Genomic DNA, 17798 nt, shown 5'->3' with positions numbered 1-17798 from the left:
CAGGCAAAGAAAAATATGCTTTGTAAGCTTCACACATTTTTCTAGATGCTGTCATACAGAACTTTTTTGTTCTTGTCTTGATGAATTGAGCACATATGTAGCAGACTGCATCTGGAGAACGACTGCAGCTTCTTGATGCCATTTCACCTCTTGTGATGTGTCTTCTCAAGCAGCCAAAGCAGAACTGATTGGTACATTACATTACATTACAAGAGAGGGACAGACAGTGGGGGTGAAATTAGAGGGGGAAGTAGGGTTGAGAGTTGGAGGGAATAGTTTTGGTGAAAGTGAAATATAGTTAGAGAGTAATAGGTGGCGGGCTGTATGCCTTGCTTTTCACTGATTGGTAGTTTGCAAGCCCCTACTTTTATATTGTCAGGCAGCACTCTAGAATATTCTTATTCTTTCTAGAATGTGTTCCAGAATGTTCTCAGTCATTCTAGAATATTCTTGAACCTACTTTAGAATATTCTGAATCATTATAGAAAATTCTTGTAGATTCTAGACAATTCTTGATACTTTACATATTTCTACTGCATCCTAGAAAGTTCTAGAACATTCTGGAAATGTTTAAATTGAATACAATATTCTAAAATGTTCTAGAAACTTCTAAAAGTGTCTGGTAGAACATTCTGGAAGATTTCAGAAGATTTCTGAAATATACAAGCAAATTCTTCTAAATATGAAAAATTTCTTGCTACATCTGATCAGTTCAAGAATTATCTTATTAAAATCAAAAATCTTTAAAACACTTTATATTCTTTCTTTTCTTGTTTTAACTTATTTGCAACACTTCAAAAGCAATTAGATAAGTGACAGATTTTGCAAAGGTCTTTATCTGACATGAAAACCAGTAGTAACCTATCTAAAATGAAATAAAGCAAAAATTTAAATTCATTGTTCTAACCACAATAACAAAGCTTTAGCATCAAAATAACTTTTTTTTTTCTATTTTGTTTAGATGGAAATAACTGGAAAATTATGGGGTCAAGGACAAAACAAAAGTGAAATTTTGTTACAAAGTGTAATATTTCATGCCTTGATTTGAAGCAAGACTATCATTAGGTCCAATTAAGTGAAAAGAGCAAGCAATGGACTACTTTTGTAGTGCCAGATGGGTTATATGAGCATTATGTTTTACTTGTGGGTTTGAAAGATTCTTCTGCAGCTTTCTGTAGTATTATTAATCAAGTGTTGGTAGGGATGACACGTTATGACACTTATGTTTATATGGATGATATTATCCTTTCAGGAAGAGACTTGAATGATCATATATTGAATTTAGAGTTTCTTCTTCGGTTGCAGGAAACTAAACTGAAGGAAAATATGAGATAGTGCAATTTTTTTTCAAGGATAGTGTACATTATTTATGTCACATCATATCAACTGAAGGGTTGAAGCCACAACCAAGAAGAGATTATTAAGAATGACTAATAACTATAGAAAATTTGTAAGAAACTACGCTGACATAGCAGCCCCTCTACATAAATTAATTGTTGGCATGATGGATGGTAAGAAAGCTAAAAAAAAAAAATCATAACTTGGAATGATGAGGCTGATAAAGCATTTAACGCTCTGAAACATGGACTAACAAAGAAAATCACACTAAAGTTCTCAGATTTCACAAGGCCTTTTTAGCTCATCACTAATGCCTCAAGTAATGCAATTAGGGATGTGCTACGTGAAAAGGATAATTACAATAATTTCAGACCCTTGATTTTTTTCAGTATGAAATTAAATAAGGCAGAACTGAACTATAGCATTATTGTAAGAGAAGAACTGGTCATTGTGTATGGACTTAAAGTTAATAGAAACCTATACCTGGGATATCCAATTTTTGTTTTCACATATCACAGATCCTTGGTGTGGCTTATGACTACTTCAAATGCAAATAGCAGAATAACTAGATGGCAAATGTTGGTAGCTGAATTTGATACCAAGGTAGATTATATTCCTGGGAAGGCAAACAAGATAGCAGATTGCTTATCTAGGGTGAGATATCAAGATGAGGATGAAAATGGAGGTACTGAAATAAAGGATAATGAATATGATATAAAAGTGACTAAGATTGTTTCTAGGGAGAATTATCAAGAAGATAAGAATAGAAATGAAAATGTAAATGTTATAACAATAGATAAGGAAGAGAATATTTATAATATAGAATCTGAAGGAAGTGATAAGTATAGTGTACAGGATATTAAAAGAGAATTGAGTAAGCACCAGATAGATAAGAAATATAAGAGGATAAAGATAACAGAATTAGCTGTAAAGAAAATATATTGTACAGAATAACTCAGAATGATTATGGTGAAATGACATGTCAAATGATAATACCTGTAAATGTTGCCCTATACCTAGGACACCCCTTTCCAACCACGGGGCACATAGGTCTAGAAGTTACCTTAACTAGGTGTTAGACATTTGCTTATTGGCCAAATATGAAATATGATATTTTCCAGTATTGCAGGCCTTATCTAGTGTGCAGTCTAGTGTGCAAGCGGATGGAGGACGCCCCAGCTCCGTTAGGAAGGTACCCAAATATAGAAATGCCATTTCAGCGCATTCATATGGATATCATAGGACCTATGGGAAACTCAGAAAGAGAATAAAAGTATTGTCTTGTGGTTAAAGATGTGCTTACAAGATACATTATTGTAGAGCTGCTTAAGACTAAAACAGCGACAGAGGTTGCTAGAGTGTTTTATGATTCAATCATGTGAAAAGAAGGAATACCTCAGATGTTGGTTACTGACCAAGGTAGGGAATTTGTAAATCCTGTATTACAAGGAGTAACTGAGCTGTTGCAAATTAAATATGTAAAGCAAATAGGATCATAAAAAGATCGAATGCAACTTTGGTGAACATCTTGTACACTCTTATGTAAGACAATCAACATATGGGATACCATGCTTCTCACAGCTACTTTTTGCATATAACAGTGCTTTTCATTAAAGTATCAAAGAGAGCCCATGTTATATTATGCATCTCAGAGATCCCCTCTTCCATTTAAAATAGTGAAGAAAAGATTTGGTATAATATTGATGACTTTAAACAAAAGAAGGCAACAGAAGCAAATAGAATTTATGTTAGATATCATTTATATCTAGAAGAAGCTATGGGAATAGCAAAAAGAAGTCAAAGTGAGCTAAGAGAAAACCACTCCACACTACATACAGACAGATTATGAGTTATTCATGAAGACACTGCCACTCCACTAATGAACCCAAATGTGAGAAGAGCGTACCCCCGTACATGAACCAGGTGAAATAAGAGAAACTAAGTTAGCCCTATATACATTAGATTAATTTCCATTCTTGTCTGAGGATACTAGCTGAGGACAGTGCAGATGATGCTGCGGGTGATGATTCAGCATTAAGGAAAAATTATAATGGTTATAAAAATTAAAATTATGTGACAAAGGCAGTTTTGGAAAAAAAAAAAAAAAAACTCAAGAAGCTAGTGCTTCAACCCATCTAACATACAGTTTACGATCCAGATCCAGTGTTCCTGATTTTCCACTAGTCATGCAAAAGCCTTTAGAATACCACAGTAATGATTAGTAAAATATGATATTCCTTACAGACCGTCAGATTATGTATGGGAATCATCAATGCCGTGGATGTACCACAAGGGTCACCGGCTGAATGAGGATTAAGCTTTTGCTCTGAATCAAGTTAATAGTGACTGAAAAAACGTAATTTATGTGGTGCCTTTTATTTTGACTTTAGAAAATATTTTTTGAACGTATAATGAAGGCTAGGAACTTGACAAACAATAAAATTGTTAATTTGGATAAAATGGATGGTAATAGTTATATCACTGATACATGAACTTTTTTTTCTTCCTTTCTTTTAAAGAGATTTAAGAGACCCCATCATAGTATGAATTATTTTTTTATGCATATTTTTGGATATAATCTAAATTATTCTATTGATGCACGTTCATATTTGAATGTTCTGTAACTTCTAAACTATGGTATTAAAAGCATTTGATCATAGAATGTTTCTGACTTAGAATGACTTGATCTTTTATTTCTATATATGAGTTTCCTTCCCGAACACAGTGTGTGTGTATGCGTGTGTGTGTGTGTGTGTGTGTGTGTGTGTGTGTGTGTGTGCATATATATATATATATATATATATATATATATATATATATATATATATATATATATATATATATATATATATATATATATATATATATATATATATATATATATATATATATATATATATATAATTTTCGCCATGCATTATAATAAGCTTAATACGTTGTCTCAAACATTAATTTGTACTGTATTACTCTGATATTCTCAGAATGAGGAGCATTTATCCTGAAGCCTGCTGTTTCTCTTACACTTTGTTTCCCCTTCGTGGGTAAATAATCCTGCAGAACGGCCATGAGGAAGTATACATAAGCAAGGTAGCTGTATTTCAACACAACAAAATGTCGGTCGCTACTTACATGCTCCATTCCTAGCCAAAGTAAGGAGAGTTGAGACCGGGTTGTCACGAACATTTCTTACTATTATTTTAGGTATACAGGATGGCTGACGCAACTTAACGACATTGATCGGTGTAAAACGAGATTCGTTTTAATGGCAAGCGATAACCAGAAACCCTAAAGCGCAGTAAGGATAATATTGCAGTGGATGTGTGATACGTACCGCCTGCTGGGCCATGTGGCTGCTAAAAATACCACCACTGACCTCCATGCGCCAACAGTGAAGAGGTGAAGTCACGTGTGCCACACAGTGTATGTTCTCTCTCTCTCTCTCTCTCTCTCTCTCTCTCTCTCTCTCTCTCTCTCTCTCTCTCTCTCTCTCTCTCTCTCTCTCTCTCTCTCTAGGTGTGTGTGTGTGTGTGTGTGTGTGTGTGTGTGTTTATAGACCACTTTCTTCAAGTCAGTAACCATTCATTCACAACTCTTATACCCTTTCTTACCATTTTATCAAACTTTTTCTTCAATTAAAATAACGGTGTCTCAAAGTTGCTGTCCCACGCATGACGTTTATTTAACGGATCTTGGTTTTGTATTTGTGGTATAACTTAAAAAGTTAATTATGGCGCATTATACAATATATTTATATTTATAAACAATATAACGGAGAGAGGGGAATGGCTCCTGCCTCCCATCGAGACCTCTGTCTCTCTGGCACGCTCTCAGTCTAACCCCCTTGGTCTAACCATTATCACAACCTCCTCCTGCTCGGCGCAACCCTCTGTGATGTACATATTGCAAGAAGGATAGTCCCTCATTTAGCCCTTGTTACGGCAGTGCGACACTTCTCACAGAAGTAACAATTTGTCTTAATCCATATTTCAAGTTTCATACAGATCTGATTCAACTCATCGTCCTTTAACTTTTCATATCACTCAGCTTACTCGTGCTGTTAGATCTCCGCCTTCTCACTCGCTATCTAAGAGCATGTCACTTTTGCTGTTTCTTAAGTACTGGAATGTTCACGGCCGTTGTTGGCACTCTGCCAATGAGTGCATGGTAATCCAGCGTGTGAAACAGAATCATACTCGTACGGCTGCAACTAATCGTGACCAAGCTTTTCATTGCTCTGGAGAAGCCATCCTCTTCAACCAGTTCAAGAAAGATCATTATGTGTGCGAAACGCAGTTATCCCTCTCGATTCTCTATCAAGGGAAATCTGGAAGAAACCTGACTGAAAAGCGAAGACTATCAAAGACTGCTAGCCTTTCCTCCAGTAGAGTGAAGTAGTTTACGTAGAGAGTAGAGGCAGAGAATAATAATCAGGGTGAGATAACGCTTTCCATAAGTCAATAACTGGGCGACACGTGCTGTCTTCGTAAGGGACAAGGATCAAAGGTGAATTCCCTGTGAGAAGGACTCCTGAATGCTCTACCATGTAACATAGCTGATGAAATCGTCAACAACAGCACGATGATAGTAAGACGAGCGGTAAGAGGAGCATAAGACGGCTGCGTATCAAGTTGTAGGAAAATGAGATATTCAGTGGGTTGAGTAACATCGATTTTTTTTTTTTTTTTTTCTGGTAGGGTAAGAGCTCTGAGTGGAGACACTAGCTACAAGGTGCGTGGGATCTTCATAAGTAATCACGGATGTGATCAGTATGAACTGTGGAAAGCATTCCTTCCACTACTAGGCAATGAATGCGCAGCGTCAGGCAGACGGAAAGCTTTACTGCAGGAATGGGACAAACATACTGATTTCCAGCAAGGATAGTAAATACAGAGCAGCAGACCCCTTAGATGCAGACAAAGGTGTCTTGCGAGTCACACATTTAAAGTTTCGTGCATGTCTGTAGGTAGGTTGCCTGCAAGTGTTGCGCAACAACTGCTGACACAAGAGCCGAGGGCAAAGTACTGTAGAGTCACGAAGCAGAACGGGGTGGTCCATAGCATCCTTTAGAGTTCCGGCAAAGGACATGGTGGAGCGTTAAGGAGAAATATCTGTGGGGTGGTCAGCGACTGGAGATGAGATAATCCATTGCGCTGTAAGTAAAATCATGCGTAACAAAGGAAATGAAAAAAAAAAAAACGATTTAGAGTTACCGGCCATACAAATGAGAATAGTAATGGTATTTGTAGCAACATTATCAATGTTTAGAGATACCCTCCATGATAGCCAGCTGCTTGTAGATCACAAGCGCAAGTTTCTTTAGCATTCATATGATTATCAGGTGAGATTTTAGTTTATGGTTACTCTAGAGCAGTGGTTCTCAAACTATGGGTCGCGAGATCAATTTTGATGGTCGCAGGGACACAGGAACATTATCATGCTTTCATTGTTTCAGTGTATTTCAGTTACTTAATTGAATTATTCTTCTTTAACCACAAATTACTTTTGTTATGTATGTTCGTCTTCCCCCCACCTCCCTCCTCCTGGGCCCCACGTAATGGTGTCTCTGACTGCTGTACACAAGCTGTACACATTATTTATTTTTTTTCCAAAATAAAGTGTATATATCATTGTACATTTTCTTTCTCTTTACTTTACTCTGGGTCGCGAAGGAATGAAATGTTCCAAATAGGGTCGCTCATGAAATAAAATTTGAGAACCACTGCTCTAGAGTCTAGGATTTTTTTTTTTATAAAATCTTAATTAGGATCCACCTTTTCTCCCTCCCTCCCTCTCTCTCTCTCTCTCTCTCTCTCTCTCTCTCTCTCTCTCTCTCTCTCTCTCTCTCTCTCTCTCTCTCCAGTAAAAATTTCAGAATGTCAGATTTTGGTGTTCCTATGTTCGCACTACGTCACAGCTTCAGGCGGTGTACAAACCCATCCCGTTTCTGAAGCATGTCACGCCGCGTCGCAAGGCACTAATAACACATCCATATCTATATTATCTCAAAATCACAATATCAACGTCATCACTCACTTTGTAGCAACCTTTTCAGGTTGTTATGCAGGACAGTAACCCACCATTTTGAAATATTTGTCTTACTTATCTAAAGTAAGTAACTGAGGCAATTAACGCATATTTAATAATATATTGAAAAAAGAGTGACACCTTAATCTGATAGCTAATATAAATTACTTTGTCTTGCCCTGACCAAGAGGAACCTTGGCCGCGCGTGAGCTACCTCGTAGCGGAGTCTCAAGGGACTGCTAAGTATCACTGATATAACTGCGACAGCATACGAGGGAGACTTATTCTTGATTCCTGTGTTTGTTGATGTGGATTCATAAATCCGTGCCTCCCATGATTCGCTCAATGCGTCTGTCTTGTAGATCATTTATATCTATAATGCCAATTTCCACCATACGGGAGCAAACATCACATTATTTATTATTATCCCTCATAACGTGCTACGCTTGCATTTGCAGTCCAGTAGTATTATTTACACAACTCCTCAGGTAGTTAGGTTAATAAATATTATAAAGGAAAAGAAATCATGAGAGAATGAATATTACCTTATGGAGAAGTAAAAAGATTAGACAGATGTTCGTATCACCTGCACCCTGATCTGATTCTGTTTATTCAAGTCTTATTTTTCAGAGTACGGTATTAGACTAATGGTTAATATACTTCATTAGGTATTCGTGACCACCACTCTTGATAGGATTCCGTTCCCTTCCCAGCTGTCCTTTCTCCCTTAAGTACTCGCAAAAGAAAAGATGCTTGTTGAAGCCTAGAATGAGACACTGTGAATAAGACAGTTACCTTTGTATGGGTCTTCCTTCACTATACACTCCGAGGCAAAATGGAGAGCAACACCATGACAGAGGGTAGCATTGTGCGCGAGATGACGGCCCTACATTTATCATTTGATGGCTCGGTCAGGTCGGACGGATCCCCTACTCAGCAGTGATGTGACGCATTGCTCTGAAAGACCGTTCTGAGCAAGGATTAAAGCATCCTTTCTGCTGAATGTTCCCATAACGGGTCCTATTAAATTTGACTCGTTGTTTTTGCCTTGAGCAATGTCAGCGGGCGCACCGGAATGGCGGGAGAAGACAAGAAATTTAGAGGTCGGTGAGAGAAAAAAAAAGAGAACAAAAAAGCATAGGGAAAACTGATGCTGAGTGTAAGGGGCAGAGGAGGGAACTGAAATGAAGTGGTGACTTGTACGTTAAGAAAAAGGGAGGAAAGGTACTTAATTAGTCGCATCAGTCATAACAATTATATGATTGTATTCATCACTCATATATTCAATTTCCAGTATTCCACGTGCACTGTCCTCACATGGCCAGTCTGATATATTTTTTAGCCTTTTCTCCTTCCTCTCTCCCTCTCTATTTTTAACCTTTTCTCCTTCCTCTCTTCCTCTCAAGGGAATATCACACCTTCCCTACATTCCTGCCAGTCCTTAGGGAAATCATCTGCATTTTTTGTTTTGTTTTTATGTAGGAAGGACACTGGCCAAGGGCAACAAAAATCTAATAAGAAAAATGCCCACTGAAATGCCAGTCCCATAAAAGAGTCAAAGCAGTGGTCAAAAATTGATGAATAAGTGTCTTGAAACCTCCCTCTTGAAGGAATTCAAGTCATAGGAAGGTGGAAATACAGAAGCAGGCAGGGAGTTCCAGAGTTTACCAGAGAAAGGGATGAATGATTGAGAATACTGGTTAACTCTTGCGTTAGAGAGGTGGACAGAATAGGGCTGAGAGAAAGAAGAAAGTCTTGTGCAGCGAGGCCGCGGAAGGAGGGGAGGCATGCAGTTAGCAAGATCAGAAGAGCAGTTAGCATGAAAATAGCGGTAGAAGACAGCTAGATATGCAACATTGCGGCGGTGAGAGAGAGGCTGAAGACAGTCAGTTAGAGGAGAGGAGTTGATGAGACGAAAAGCTTTTGATTCCACCCTGTCTAGAAGAGCAGTATGAGTGGAACCCCCAGACATGTGAAGCATACTCCATACATGGACGGATAAGGCCCTTGTACAGAGTTAGCAGCTGGGGGGGTGAGAAAAACTGGCGGAGACGTCTCAGAACACCTAACTTCATAGAAGCTGTTTTAGCTAGAGATGAGATGTGAAGTTTCCAGTTCAGATTATAAGTAAAGGACAGACCGAGGATGTTCAGTGTAGAAGAGGGGGACAGTTGAGTGTCATTGAAGAAGAGGGGATAGTTGTCTGGAAGGTTGTGTCGAGTTGATAGGTGGAGGAATTGAGTTTTTGAGGCATTGAACAATACCAAGTTTGCTCTGCCCCAATCAGAAATTTTAGAAATATCAGAAATCAAGCGTTCTGTGGCTTCCCTGCGTGATATGTTTACCTCCTGAAGAGTTGGACGTCTATGAAAAGACGTGGAAAAGTGCAGGGTGGTATCATCAGCGAAGGAGTGGATAGGACAAGAAGTTTGGTTTAGATCATTAATGAATAATAAGAAGAGAGTGGATGACAGGACAGAACCCTGAGGAACACCACTGTTAATAGATTTAGGAGAAGAACAGTGACCGTCTACCACAGCAGCAATAGAACGGTCAGAAAGGAAACTTGAGATGAAGTTACAGAGAGAAGGATAGAAACCGTAGGAGGGTAGTTTGGAAATCAAAGCTTTGTGCCAGACTCTATCAAAAGCTTTCGATATGTCCAAGGCAACAGCAAAAGTTTCACCAAAATCTCTAAAAGAGGATGACCAAAACTCAGTAAGGAAAGCCAGAAGATCACCAGTAGAGCGGCCTTGACGGAACCCATACTGGCGATCAGATAGAAGGTTGTGAAGTGATAGATGTTGAAAAATCTTCCTGTTGAGGATAGATTGAAAAACTTTAGATAGGCAGCAAATTAAAGCAATAGGACGGTTGTTTGAGGGATTAGAATGGTCACCCTTTTTAGGAACAGGTTGAATGTAGGCAAACTTCCAGCAAGAAGGAAAGGTAGATGTTGACAGACAGAGCTGAAAGAGTTTGACTAGGCAAGGTGCAAGCACGGAGGCACAGATTCGGAGAACAATAGGAGGGACCCTATCAGGTCCATAAGCCTTCCGAGGGTTTAGGCCAGCGAGGGCATGGAAAACATCATTGCAAAGAATTTTAATAGGTGGCATGAAGTAGTTAGAGGGTGGAGGAGAGGGAGGAACAAGCCCAGAATCGTCCAAGGTAGGGTTTTTAGCAAAGGTTTGAGCGAAGAGTTCAGCTTTAGAAATAGATGTGATAGCAGTGGTGCCATCTGGTTGAAATAAAGGAAGGAAAGAAGAAGAAGCAAAGTTATTGGAGATATTTTTTTGGCTAGATGTCAGAAATCACGAGGGGAGTTAGATCTTGAAAGGTTTTGACATTTTCTGTTAATGAAGGAGTTTTTGGCTAGTTGGAGAACAGACTTGGCATGGTTCCGGGCAGAAATATAAAGTGCATGAGATTCTGGTGATGGAAGGCTTAAGTACCTTTTGTGGGCCACCTCTCTACCATGTATAGCACGAGAACAAGCTGTGTTAAACCAAGGTTTAGAAGGTTTAGGACGAGAAAAAGAGTGAGGAATGTACGCCTCCTTGTCAAGTGTCAAGACACTTCGACAGAAAGGGTCGTCGACAGAAAGGCAGTCCGACCTGGGGACATTTATGGTCTCCTCCCCAGATGGGGACTCCGAGGCTGGTGTAGGATTCACCATGATGATTTTAAAATTTTTGAGTGAAGGATGTGTGTGTTATTAGGTGCTTGTAGTTTTGTGTGGAGGAAGAGAGTTGTCTTTAGAGGGCAGGCTGTGACTGCCCCCTTGTGTTGTGAGACACAAAGGGAAACGTTCAGTGAGGTCACAGCTGGGTTTAATGATAAGTTCACAGCACCCCCTGAACAGTGCTTTAGACCTCACTGGGATTACCTTCCTTGTTTTCCTTCCAGGGCATTGGTTAGAATAACGACCTCTGCCATTGTCTCCTTTACTCTATTTCCAGGCACTTGATTGGCCATCCCTTCATCTCAGATTCTCGAACCTGATCCACTTTCTTCCACATAAATAGAGCCTGTATGCGTAGCTAGAGTATGTGGGAAATAAACAGTGTATTAAGTGTGTAAGTTAATTGTATTGTTCCCTTAAAGCATTTTTACTACTGCTGCTCCTCCCTGTGCGTGTGTGTATGTGTGTGTGTGTGTGTGTGTGTGCTATAGCGAATAGGTATAACCAGTAATTTGACGAAGCCCTATATATATATATATATATATATATATATATATATATATATATATATATATATATATATATATATATATATATATATATATATATATATATATATATATATATATATATATATATATATATATATATATATATATATATATATATATATATATATATATATATATATATATATATATATATATATATACTGTGTAGACTAAAGTTCATCGTATATATAATGAAAAAAAAATGTGTGATGACGAACACGCCACACTCCAAGGGGAAGGCAGCGGGTCTCCCAGTGGCATGGCTTGTACATTGCATAAAGAAAGAAAAATAAATAAATAAATAACTATCCACATGTCGTTCTATTGTTTTATTTGATAGTTTATATTTCATCAGTCATCAAGGGCACTGGATATGACAGTACTTACAAGGAAGAAGGAGCACGTTATGAAGAACATTAGAGAAAGTGATGCGAAGAGAACAAAGCATATGGATATAGAAATACAAAGGAGCTCACACACACACACACACACACACACACACACACACACACACACACACATTTTCTTTGTCCAACACATGAATTTCTCCTTCCCGACACTTTCCCCAGCGACAAGACATTCAAAGTTCAAGAGACACCCATCACATTTGATATGAGGATGAGGTTAGGAGGACAGGTCATGCTGAGAGGGAAGAAGTGAGGTCAAGGTGGATGGGGGATGGAGTGGAGGTTATGGAGGGGGCCGAGATGGGAAGGTTAGGGGAAGTAAATACTGATGAGTTGTATAATATTTCGTTAATAAATTACATACAGTATGATAAATATTCAATATAGAACAATATGATCACAGAAGAATGAACCTAAGTGGATGAGTGGTTGGTTAAAATAATACATCGAAATGAAAAGAAATATATGTAAGAGATTAAAGGTAAGGGAAAAGGATCTAAGGCCTCAATGTAAAGAATTATTGAGAACAGTTACGAAGTTAACGAAGAAAGCTAAAAAACAAACGCGAATTAAATGTAGCTAGCTAGATGAAGAATAACTCCAAGATATTCTATCAGGTATATTATACGAAAAAGAGAAATACTAAATCCTTCAAAGGCATCTGATGGAGAGTTAATTCTGGGAAAGACATGAGTAAAATTCTGAACGAATATTTCTTAACAGTTTTCACCTTGGAAAACATGCAGGAAATACCGGATAGTGAATAGATTTTTAGATCAGGAGAAAATGAGAAATTGATAGATATTTCTATAAAAAGGAGAGAGTGGAACAGGAGATGGATAGACTGAAAAGTTTAAGTCAACAGGGCCAGACCAGATATATCCCAGAATACTGAAAGAATGCAAAAAGGTTATTAGTGAATTGCTAGCTGTTATCTTTGGGAAATCACTAGATTCAGGAGAGGTACCGGTAATATGGAGGTAAGCGAATGTATTGCCCGTCTAAAAAAAAAAAAAAAAAACATTAGCGTCGAATTATAGATCTGTCAACTTAACTTTAATTTTAGGCAAAGTAATGAAGTCAGTAATCCCAAGAAACATTAGGGATCATTAAGACAAGCATAATTGATAAATCAGTCACAGCATGGCTTCACGAAGGCTAAGTCATGCCTTACGAACTTGAGTTTTTGTAGTCGAAGTTTACTTGGCGGGCTGTACCTACGAAGAATACTTAATATTGTTAAGTATACTTAGTAGACCAAATTTTCAAATCTTCCACTTAAGTACTGGCAGAATGCTTAAGTCCTACCTTCCAAAACACTTACACTGCCAAAGTACACTTAGCGGACAACGAACTTAAGTGTTTGGATGAGGTGTCTCAACTCGCTTTTCCAACACTTAAGTATTCACAATCAAGATGGACGCACCACAACAAGGAGAGAGCAGACGGAGTCCAATGATTCGTAGGCCTAGAAAAAAAAAAACATTTTAAATGTGTATGAAGACGCTGAACTCGTAAAAAGGTACATGCTGGATCGTGAGTGAATATTTCTGATGTACAATATGGTAAGAGATGTCATCGCAAGACCAACAGGAGCAAGTCAGTAAGTGTGAAAATGAAGGTAGACACAACACTGCGGTATTTTGCTAATGAGAAAATGCAGTTTTACAGTGGCAATGACCTTGACTTATCCCAGCAAGCCATTAGCCAAGTGATAGTCTTTGGATGCCCTTGTAACACCAGCCTTCGTGGGAAGATTTATAAAGTTACCAACCAGTCTAGGTGACATTCAGCGAAAACATGGTGACTTCTTAGCAAATGGTAGCTTCCCTGGAGTGCTAGGAATCATAGATGGTACACATATTAGGATAAGCAAGAAAAAAAAAATTCTATGCAAGCACACATATATCAGGGCTGTTTAATGTCCCAATGAATGAGAAAAATCTATTTTATCTGTCTGGCATTGGTTACTTTTCCTTGTTGCAAGGCCTTGTTTGGCCTTACAAAGAAGGTTCTGTTATTTTTATTTTTTTTATTTTTTATTTATTTATTTTTTTTTGCTCCCGCGACCTTCGACCAGGGGGAAGCCTGAATTGAGGACAGTGACTATTTTAGTCCATGCCCTTCCTTCTCTTGCCTTGCACTGTTAGGTTTGGCCCAAATTTTCCTTTAATTATGTCTTTTCGTTCCTTAACCAAATCAAGAAGCACGGCAACTTCGTCTTTGGACCAATTAGGAGTCAGTATGGGAGTACTGCTGAGAGGTGTTTCCATGCTGCCTGCTAAGATAGCTGACGAATGTAAACAAACCGCCAAGATACAAGCCAGAAAAAAAATATATCGTTTCAAATTGCACATTTTGGTCTATTTCTTATCTCTAAAATTCATGTTTCCTTCCTTTTTACATTGTTAATACTTTAAATTTAACTTTCCAAGTGCTTTCATTGGTATTTCCTTAATTTTAATAGCTATATGTTTTGCTCCGCTTCTTTTCATATCGGTATCCAGCTCATCGTTTCTGAAAGTAGCACTTAAGTACTCTGCTCAGCTAAGTGCTCCCGGACAGTACTTAAGTGTAAGTGGATCGAAATACTAAGTATTTTTCGTAGGTAAGGCCCCTGGACTTTAGTAAGGCTTTCGACAACGTATCCCATCAAAGGCTCTTGAAAAGATTAGAGGGCATGGAATAGATGCGACGTACAAGGTCATGGTTAGATAACAGGCGAAAGAGAATCATTATCAATAACTCTAAATCTTAGTGGGGTTAAATAATTAGTGGGATGCCACAGGAATCAGTTTAAGAGCCATTACTATTTTTAATATATATATCTATTAACAGTCTAGATAGTGGGATTGGTTGTTTTGCTAGTGGATTTGCGTATGTCACGAAGATAGGAAGACTAACTGGGTCGGATTCATATGCCATTTTCTTGCAAGCATATTTAGATAGGATAAACGAATGGACAGATAGATGGCAAATGCAGTTTGCTATTAATAGATATAAAGTACTTAGCGTAGGTAGAAGAAACCACTCTGGTTAGTTCGGAGAACGAAGAAAATTTACAAGTTAGCTCTGATCTCCGTTAAAAAACGTAAAAAAAAAAAAAAAAAAAAAAAGAATATATAATGGCCAGAAATAAAGCAAATATAGCGCTGATCAGACATCTGAATTTTGCTGTGCAGTTCTTGTCCCCATATTACAGAAAGGATATATGTATATTAGAGAATGGCTAAAAGAATGACTAAAAAGATACAGGGAATGAGTATTCCTTACGAAAGGAGACTAACGACTTCATAGAGGCCTTTAAGTAATATAGTGGATACAACAAGGGCGACATACGCAAAATTCTTAAGATCAGCAATCAGGATAGAGAGGAAAAAAAGGTTTCAAACTTGAAAAGTTATATTAAAAAAAAAAAAAAAAAGGAAGAAATTCGTTCTCAAATAGAGTAGAAGATGACTGGAATGGACTCAGTAGTCGGGTTTTTAATGATGAGTCATTAGGGAACTTTAAAAGAAGATTAGACAAATTTATGGATGGATATGTTTCATACAGGGACTGCCACATATAAGATTGATGGCTTCTTGTAACTACTTTTATTTTCTTATTTTATATTGATCTTATGTACTAGAAAAGAAAATATTGTAATCTACCGTATAAAATTTCAGGGTAATAAGAGGCATGTTTCAAAGTTCAATGAACTCGTGCAGCTAATGAGATGCTCCCCACACTTTTTGCAGAGCCAAGGCGAGGTGACATTAGTAATGTGAGGAGGAGTGCCATCCTGCTGGAGCCACTGTTACTCCACGTCAAGGTTCTCACACTAGGGAGCGTCTCATGAGTTGCAAAGCTGAAGTAAAGTGACATCTCACTTGATTGACCTGAACCCTCCAGATTTCTTCCTCTGGGGCCCCTCAAGGACAACATCTACTAGGGTAACCCGCACACCATTGCTGCACTGAAGGGAGCCACCACTGAGAAGATACAGACAACCACCCAGGAGGAATCTACACGCGTTATCAACAACTCTGCAGGTCGCATTAAACAATGTCTTCAAGTGAATAGCAGACATCTGGAAAAATATCATTTAGGGGTCCTCTTAATTTTTTTGTTCATGTTTAAGACTAAATGGTTGCAAATCCTAAGCTCTTATCATTTTACCTTTCAGTAAATGCAATCACCATTATTCTCCCATTTGTGGTCCTTGATTTGCGCCCTATCGATTTGTTTCAACAATTGTGAAGCACACTGGTACAAAGCAGAAATAAAATGTGAAAATACGTTGATATTATAATTGTTATAGTTTCTGAGAGGAATACTGGTGCACAAACATTTCCTTATAATCAAAGGATATCTACGAAATTAAGATATATGTTGTTTAACGTGTAAGAAAAATTTCACAAAAAAAAAAAAATAATAAGTTGTCGAAAAAAAAAAAGTAAAAATGGTTATTAGTATAATATAGCTATGTGAGTTTTGAGAAGTGTACTGAAAAACTGGGATTGCCGTGGTATGTATGTTGAGTCATCAAGCTGTAGTGAGTAGTTGCACGTACGAGTATACCTGTTTGTGGGACAACTTACCAGCAGAAGAGGCAGGTGTGGCAGTGCATGGGTAACACTACTGCTACATCACTCCGTTTCTGACGGCCCAGCTCCTCGTTTGTCCTGTGTCCGTCTTGGTCTGTATCACGGTGCGATTGAAAATTATGAAAATAAACTTCATTTTCTCATGTCTTTGTTATCCGTATATTTCTAGACACTCCTTGAAGCATTGGCATAACTGATTTTATTTATAAACTTCCACCTGTAACTTTAATTAGCTTAGTGAATCGCTGTTATTATTATTATTATTATTATTATTATTATTATTATTATTATTATTATTATTATTATTATTATTATTATTACTACTACTACTACTACTACAACTACTACTACTACTACTACTACTACTACTACTATTATTGTTACTATTACTAATACTACTACCAATGCCATAATTATTTTCATAAATGAAGTGTCGCTCGTTTTTTATGGGTAAAAGTATAACGGCTTATGTTAAAAGTCAGTGTGGAGTCGATGCTGAGAGAGCACCGTCTATCCTCACCGAGCCTCAAGCGATCGTTGGGCACACACCTGCTCGCCGCGGATGCCCAGTCACTACTAATACTGTTTCGACACAAATGCCACTGCCTCTGAGTGCCTCCCTCGCCTCACCATTCGACCTCGATCTGCGTCTCACTTACATCCTTTCTTGTTCCCATTCGCTTGTCTGATCTCTCACGTTCTGTGATTTCCTCTTGTATACTATCTGCTTTTCGCTCTTTTTTTTTATTTGTTCTTTTCTTTTATGAAATCTTCGTCGCTCACCTCTCCTTAACTCCTTTCACATATACTTTTTTCTCTTATTTCCGTTCCCTTCTTCATCTTCCTCAGTTACCTTTCTCTCTCTCTCTCTCTCTCTCTCTCTCTCTCTCTCTCTCTCTCTCTCTCTCTCTCTCTCTCTCTCTCTCTCTCTCTCTCTCTCTCCTCCTCTTCATCTGCTTCTGCCTACCCAGCCTTCACCTGTCTTTTCACCTGCCCTGCCGTACACCCTCTCAAGGTCTCTAACACTGATAATTTATATTCATCATCATCCTTAAACCATTAATGCTTCACTTCTCTCTCTAATTCTGTCTTGTACTTCCTTTCACCTCTAGCTTTTCATTCCCTCACCACTCCCCCACTCCATTTCCCTGTCCGCTTCCCATTCCCATTCTTCCTTCCTTCCTCTGACACGCTGTGTTGTTCA

The 17798-nt window shown here is 38.1% G+C and overlaps 1 protein-coding gene across 4 annotated transcripts in view; it reads right to left on the bottom strand.

Annotated features, from left to right (window-relative positions):
- The window catches only part of LOC135099760 (diuretic hormone receptor-like), a 251589-nt gene extending 234407 nt beyond the window's left edge, over positions 1-17182 (bottom strand). For all 4 annotated transcript variants that reach the window (XM_064002269.1, XM_064002268.1, XM_064002267.1 and 1 more), the window contains exons 1-2: positions 17115-17182; positions 16589-16688 (exon numbers count right to left, since the gene is read on the bottom strand). The gene's annotated coding sequence lies outside the window, so the exon portion shown is untranslated. The remainder of the gene's footprint in view (positions 1-16588; positions 16689-17114) is intronic.
- Between the last annotated feature and the right edge of the window lie 616 nt (positions 17183-17798).

Source organism: Scylla paramamosain, chromosome 4, assembly GCF_035594125.1.
Source record: "Scylla paramamosain isolate STU-SP2022 chromosome 4, ASM3559412v1, whole genome shotgun sequence".
In the NCBI taxonomy this organism is placed as follows: domain Eukaryota; kingdom Metazoa; phylum Arthropoda; class Malacostraca; order Decapoda; family Portunidae; genus Scylla; species Scylla paramamosain.
This window is presented reverse-complemented; position numbering and strand designations above follow the sequence as displayed.